The sequence below is a fragment of the Oryzias latipes genome, chromosome 2, assembly GCF_053564925.1.
Source record: "Oryzias latipes strain Hd-rR chromosome 2, Olatipes_Hd-rR_3.1".
Taxonomy (NCBI): Eukaryota; Metazoa; Chordata; class Actinopteri; order Beloniformes; family Adrianichthyidae; genus Oryzias; species Oryzias latipes.
Genome location: NC_136238.1, coordinates 13,771,478 through 13,778,458, shown reverse-complemented (window position 1 = coordinate 13,778,458; position 6,981 = coordinate 13,771,478). Strand labels below are relative to the sequence as shown.

General features: G+C 42.4%; 1 long non-coding RNA gene across 1 annotated transcript; it reads right to left on the bottom strand.

Annotated features, from left to right (window-relative positions):
* Positions 1–3,213: 3,213 nt before the first annotated feature.
* Positions 3,214–6,770, bottom strand: LOC144990163 (uncharacterized). Its single transcript, XR_013654143.1, has 2 exons — positions 3,787–6,770; positions 3,214–3,664 (listed from the first exon to the last, which is right to left on the bottom strand). It is a non-coding gene; the product is annotated as an uncharacterized LOC144990163 (long non-coding RNA).
* Positions 6,771–6,981: the final 211 nt, after the last annotated feature.

Sequence of the window (6,981 nt, the reverse complement as noted above, 5' to 3'; positions counted from 1 at the left end):
ACATTCTGTGAAAAAGATTCATGGACGTGGCGAGCTGGGGGTTGTGGTTTAGCCTGCCATAAGACAGGAGATTCTGTGGGTACCGTTGTCGAATCTGGTCCCATCTCAGAGTGTTTTCTCCTCTTTTTCTGTTTGTTGTCCTCTCTGGTTTTAGTTGCCTCTTCAGAAACCTGTGCAGTAGAGGTGTCACGTCTTCTCCTATAATTTAAGTTTTGTCGGAAAGGGTCTAGAGTCAGCCATGACCCGAGGGGGTTAGGCTCTTCAAATACACTAGGTAACTGGTAACGACTGATAGGTGCAGGATTTTGGTTAGCTTCTTGTCTGAGTCGTTTGGGTTGACAATCTTGAACATTTAAAGAATCATCTCTGCCTCTTTTGAGCGACTTTCCAGGTTCTGCTTGAACATTTTTCTCCAAAGCTCCAAAAGTTTGGGAGTTTAATGTTGGTCCTGGATTTTTGTTAAAAAGGTTGTCAGTATTTTCAACAAGGGTGTCAGGGATGTTGTCAGGGGCAGGAGCAGTTACAGAGTCCAGGAATTCAGTAAAATCTATATCATCAAGAACATTGAAAAAATCTTGATCCATCTCAGTTTGGTTCATCATAATCCTTTGTTTCAAAATAATAAAACAATATAATAGTATAAACCATACAATCTTGGTTTGTGCTTCAATTGCAGCAGTTACATACGATGGGTTATTTGCAGAGAATTTTACTGACAAATCATTGATCATTGTGATGTCACCCACTGCATAGATGACATCACATGAGGTCACATTAGGTCACATGAGGTCACACGACATCACATGACATGATGTCATGTAATGTCATGTGATGTCAACCACACAGTGATGTCATCCTCACAGTGATGTCATGTCTCTAAAAATTGTCTCTCAATCTTTAAAATCTTTAGCCACACCCACAGGGAAATTGATTATGTAAATATTGAGTAACATCTAACAAATCTTTAATCTTTTTGGTAAAAATATAACTTCATGTTGCTTTGGTGATTTAGGTAGGGGGAGTGATTCTAATCTGGCATTCTATAAGATTTTTGCTAGGAAGTCGTATCAGAGGATGAAGAGGGGGTGGCAGGACAGCAAATTGTGACGGCCAACCACTACTGCAAGATGAAACAAAGGAACGAATTGCCTTTATTCTCAATGCAACAAGGACATTGCTCTTTTTTTAGATTGGGAGAAAAGGGGAAAACGTGAGCATTTCTGTGGTGGCAACAAAGCATACATCTGCATTCTGCTCTTTTGGGGGCAGAATAAAGGGGAAGAAAATGAAAGCCCCCACAATCCAAAACAGATATGCCTGATTGGGATGGGGGTTAGGTGGAGGGCGGGGGAAATCGGGGCTCCAGTACACCACCTTGCGGGTGACCGCAGCATCGAGAGGCTACCAGCTCCAGCACTGTACATGGGTTGGAGGGGTAGGAGTACCAGAGGCAAAGAGAGGCAGAGCAGCCAAAGACAGCATATCCCAGCCTTAACATACAAACTACATGTCATTCTCTGTAGCACAGCTCTTTTGAAAAAAAATTAAATAAAATTTAATTGAATTTAATTGAATTGAAAAGCCAAGGGCAAAGCACACTCAGCTCAGGGAAAGTCAGATTAGTTATTCATTGTTGTTTTCCAATAATGAGCTTTGTCCTTGGTCTGAAAAACTTTGAGACCCTTTTTGGTCCAAAATTCAAAGGAATTTGAGATTTTTTCAGATCTGTGTACAAAGTTTCTTGGAGCTGTCGTCCATTTTTTCCCAAGTTTAGGAGCCTGAGCTTTTGGACGAGCTGCGACTGTCTCTCAGTCTGAGTCTAAACTGCCCCATAGCTGTTTCCTGCTTGGAAACTGCTGAATAAATCAGATAAATCCCAGTTGACAGAAATCCAGTCATCAAACACCCACATAGGTTTACGTCTTCAACATTTTTCCAAGACAGTTGGGATAGACTCACCTGCCTCTACTTGCCCCATGGATTGCTGGTGTGATCTCGTTCCTTCGCATGGAAAAAAAAAATCAAATTCATAGAGCAGTTCAGTAAATCAGAGTGAAAATGGCAGAAAGGCTTACCGAACCTCAAATTGTATATAAATCTTAGGGGTTCAAATTGTTTCTACACTTTTACTGAAAACGAAACATAGAACTAACCCTGGATGCAGCTGCTCAGCCATGGAAAACCATTCATTCCATGAAGCTCTCTGCGTTCTGTTCTTGGGCTAATCTGAAGGTCACATGTCATCTGGAGCTCTGTAGCAATAGAGTGTGCAGAAATTCTGCAACCTCCTACAGTCTGTATGAATTAGTACTTGATTTTATACACCTGTGACCAGGACAAGTGATGAGGACACCTGTTTCTGATCATTTGAATAGATGAGCAGATATGTTTGGTATTCTGTGTATGTATATAGGCAGACAGGTGCACACATGGGCCCCCAGGGTGCTTGAGTACCTACCCTTTTTGCCTCATATTAAGAAGTGCCCTTCTATTTTTGTATTAACCTGAATGTATTCGTGTAAAAAAATGTGAATGTTTTACAACCACCCCCCCCGGTATTCTATCAAACCCATTTTCTTGTATTAGGGGGGTTCTGAGCTGCTGCTTCTGTGTTTGCGGCTCTTCTCGGACTAAGTGTCTCGTACACAGAGAGTTAGTAACAGTCGGGGAGAGAAGTTGCGGTCTCACAGAGAACTGAAGAGACGACATGACAGTGAAGCAACTTGTACCTGTGAGTTCTGGTCTATCTTGTGGCCGTCCACTGATTTAACAAGCCTAAATATGGTTCATATTTTAGAAAAAGTCCGTTTTTACTTTTGCTAGACGTGTGAGCGGCGCATCGATTCAACACTGAGCAGATGGTGCAGGGAAAGGAAGCTGGGTACTAAGTTCAAAATAAAACACCGGAAGAATTTTCAAAATAAATGAACAGAATTTATGGAGAGTTCATAGCTACTGGTCTGACACTAAATTTATCTGTTTAATGTAGTATTTTATAATGACATTGACCTTCTTTAAACTCTGTATCTTTCAGTTTTACCATCTTCATGTGTTAAATCTTACCAGTGACAACAAAAACAAGTGTTTAGAGCAAGGGGTGTCAAACTCATTTTGACCAAAGGGCCACATCAGCGTAGTGGTTGTCCTCAAAGGACCAGATATAACTTATACATGAAACTAAAAGTAATGAAAAATAACTAATGCAACTACTCCTTAATGTTAAATAACTCAATATATATTTATTATAACTTTTGAAAGTTACAATCACAGTTGCATACAAAACATATGTTTGCTTATTACTCCAGCAGGCTCCACCTTTCTGGAGTCCTTCCACCTCCAGCAGTTCATCTCAGGCAACTGCAGATTTTGTTATGTTTAACGGAGTAAATGGTGGAACTTTAGACTTTATGTGCAATTTCCCATCCGTAAACTTAACTGCTGATGTTTACACGGTTCCATTTGGGAAAGTCTACAAGCCCCAAGTACTTCCAGGCGTTCTTGATAGATGGACTGGTGAGGTGGAAAAAGGACCGCGTAGCAGATGCTGCAGCTCAGGAACATCTGTGGCCTCTGCACTCCTACAGTGGCCACCTCAAGCACGCCCTGAGCCAGAAGAGCCAAAGGGTGCTTGGTCTTTAGATGGTTTAGGATTTCACCAAACCTGCTGCATACACAGGTGTATAATGACAAAAGAGGCCAGAGGTGTAGATCTGACTTCATATCAACCTACAAAAGTGACCTGAGCTCTCTGTCGTCACTGCAGGGGAGCTCATAGGGGTGGAGTACCTGTACCAGCAGACGGGCAGCGTGCTTGAGGATGTCAGCCTGGACCCTGAGGCTCCAGACGAGGCTGCTGCTGTCACTGCTCTCCAAGAGGAGGATGAGGGCATTGAGGAGGATGAAGACCAGGTCAGTCATCATCTCTTCTGACACAGCCGCCTGGCCAGGTGACCCAGCTGGCACCACCAGGTCTGGGAGCCATCCAGTCCCCCCCACCACCACAGATGAGAATGTCCATCCCGGTACCTTGCAGACTTCTTGTCAGGGTCTACTCGGCAGAGATTGAGCCACAGGACAAAAAACACCTTCAAATCAGGGGTTTTATTTTACCCAACACAAAAACGTCATGGACTTAAATAAAATGGGGTCAACTTAACAAAAATGTAACTGAGAGAATCAATAACAAAAGCTCAAACCAACTGAACCTAAACTGACCCACCAACAGGAAACATTAGGGAGATTTTATACTGGCTGATCAAGCCAATGACACAATAGGAAGGGAATCACAAATACAAAACATTCAAAACCTAAATATTAACTAAAACAGTAAAATTACTAGTAATTTAACGCGTCAACAAAAAAATTGAAGTCATTCTTCAAAACAAGTTTAATTCAAAAAAAATACCAACAATAGTCCAACATAAGAATAAACTTTGTCTTCTCCCTCCATCTTCTCCAGATGGAAGTGTTCAGAAAGTTGTCCTTGCTCCTCCCTTTGCCCCTTCATCAGGAACTTCTTCAGCTCCTGCCTCTGCCCCAGCATCAGGCCTTAAACAAAACTAAAAAACAATTGAATTACACAAAAAACATGGTATTGTAAAATTTTGCTGTCATAATCTTTTGCCTTTGATGGTAAAACATTGGATCCCCTTTTGTGATTCTTTGTGTACCTTTTTGGACATTGTCAAGACTGACAAGACGGGCAAGACTCAATGCATAGTAATGGCGCATGTGTGTCACGTCTTATGTCACGTGACGGCCAACCCAGTAATATTTATCAATGGCGACAGCTTTTATGCTACTGAGCAGCATCCTGCACCTATAGCAGTGTTAGTTTACGAGGAAGAGGGCAGTTTGGCTAAAGTCCGAATGTATTTAACCAGTTTTAATCTCTTACCTTTTCAACTAATGTAGGACTTTAAAAGTTTTGAGTAATAACTGTGAAAAGAGAGAATCAAGCTCTTAAAGGTTCTGTGGGGGGCTCTCAAAAGAGCCGTTGTGTGTCAGTCCTTGGAGGACAGAAAACAGGATTCTGGAACTGCCATGGGTCTGCTCCCTCTGCAGGAAAGTGAATCATGAAAGAGTCTCTCAGCTGGAGAGCCTCTCTGTTGGGAGCAACCTGTTTTATCCCGTGCAGCGACTCGTCTTCAGTTACCACAGCATCATCTCTGCAGGTTCCTGTGGTGCTGAGGACCTAATGAAGCTGTGCAGAACACCAGAACATCACAGTATGCTCTGGATTCCTCAGACAGGCACCAATACAGACTCTACTGTACAGAGCGCATCAAGAAAACATTCTTCACAAGCAGGCGGGCTGGGGATAGGTCGTAGTTAAAGATGCACCTTTATTGGGAGAGGTGACAACCAGGGAATGACTGCATGGAGTTTCTCTGCAGGGGGAAGTGGCCTCATCTGCCACAAAGACACGGGGAAAGAGTTATTTGTTTTTTCTCTGGTTACTCATTGATTGACTGATCCACTGTGAAGCGTCTATTCAAAGGTGGATAAAGCCAGTGTCCCAATGTCGCTAGTCCTGCTCCAACATCTATCACCCAACAACCAACCAAAGCCACAAGAAGAATTACAGAAAAAGTGCCTTTGCTTTGGGGGCCTTCAGGACAACATGCCTGCTGTCCACTGTCCACTGTCCTTGAGCAATTAAAAGCCACCAGACAAAAACTGACTAGTCTGGCTCCAGGGTGGGGCACTGGTAACTCTTATTGGGGGGAGTAAGTGGATCTAGTAATGAAAAGGTTTTTGTTTGAATCGCCCTTAGTCTGGCCCGTCTCCCAGGACCAGTTTGAGGTGGAAAACACCACCCGGCGACCGGCTCCTGGGATCATTCGGGCACACAAACCCCTCCACCACGATAAGGTGGCGATTCAGGGAGGGGATATTTATCAGTCACTAGTCAATCACTAACAATTACTGTGGGGAAACCGAAGATCTCGGGGAAAACCCACATGACTGCCAAACTTGAAGTTGTTTCATTATCTAAACATTTTGGTGACTGATATTTATTTTTTGATTTATTGATTTATCTATGTATTCATTGATTGATTTATTACTTTTAATTATTAACTGTACTATTATATAACCGATTTGTGTATTTGATTATTTATTTTTAATTGTTATTATTATCATAGCCCACAGCAGTCACTGACCATGTTGTTTAGCCTCTAATTCACCTTAAAAAAAAGTCTTTTTTAGAATCTAGGGAAAGCCGGAGCACCCGGAGAGAACCCACTAATGCACAAAGGAACACAAAAACTATTTCTACACATACAATGATTTGTGCAGAAAAAAACCCACTTCCAGACAACTATCTATCTATCCATCCATCCATCCAATCATCTTTTTCCACTCATCTGGGAATGTGTCTGGGGGGCAGCAGTCTAATTAAAGATGCCCAGACTTCCCTCCCCCCGGCCATTTCCTCGAGGTCTTTTGGGGGGTGCCCTGAAACGTTCCCAGGCCAGCTGAGAGACATAGTGTATGTATGTATTAATACTATGCATGTATGTATTTATCTTTTTATTTATTTATTAATTTAATATTAATGTATTATTATCGATTTGTGTCATTTATTATTTATTGTTAATTGTTATTATTGTCACGGCCCAAAGCAGTCACTGACTATATTGTTTAGCCTCTAATTCACCTTAAAAAAAGTCTTTTTTAGAATCTAGGGAAAGCCGGAGCACCCGGAGAGAACCCACTAATTTACAAATTAACACAAAAACTATTTATACACATAAAGGCATGTGACACTTCCATCTTTCCTTCCCTCCATCCTTCCATCCATCCATCCATCCATCCATCCATCCATCCATCCATTTCTACTTGTCTGGGAACAGGTCTGAGGGGCAGCAGTCTAAACAAAGATGCCCAGACCCCCCCACCCCCCCACCCCCAGACCCTTCCCCCAGCTCTTCTGGGGGGTGCCCTGAAACGTTCCCAGGCCAGCTGAGAGACATTGTG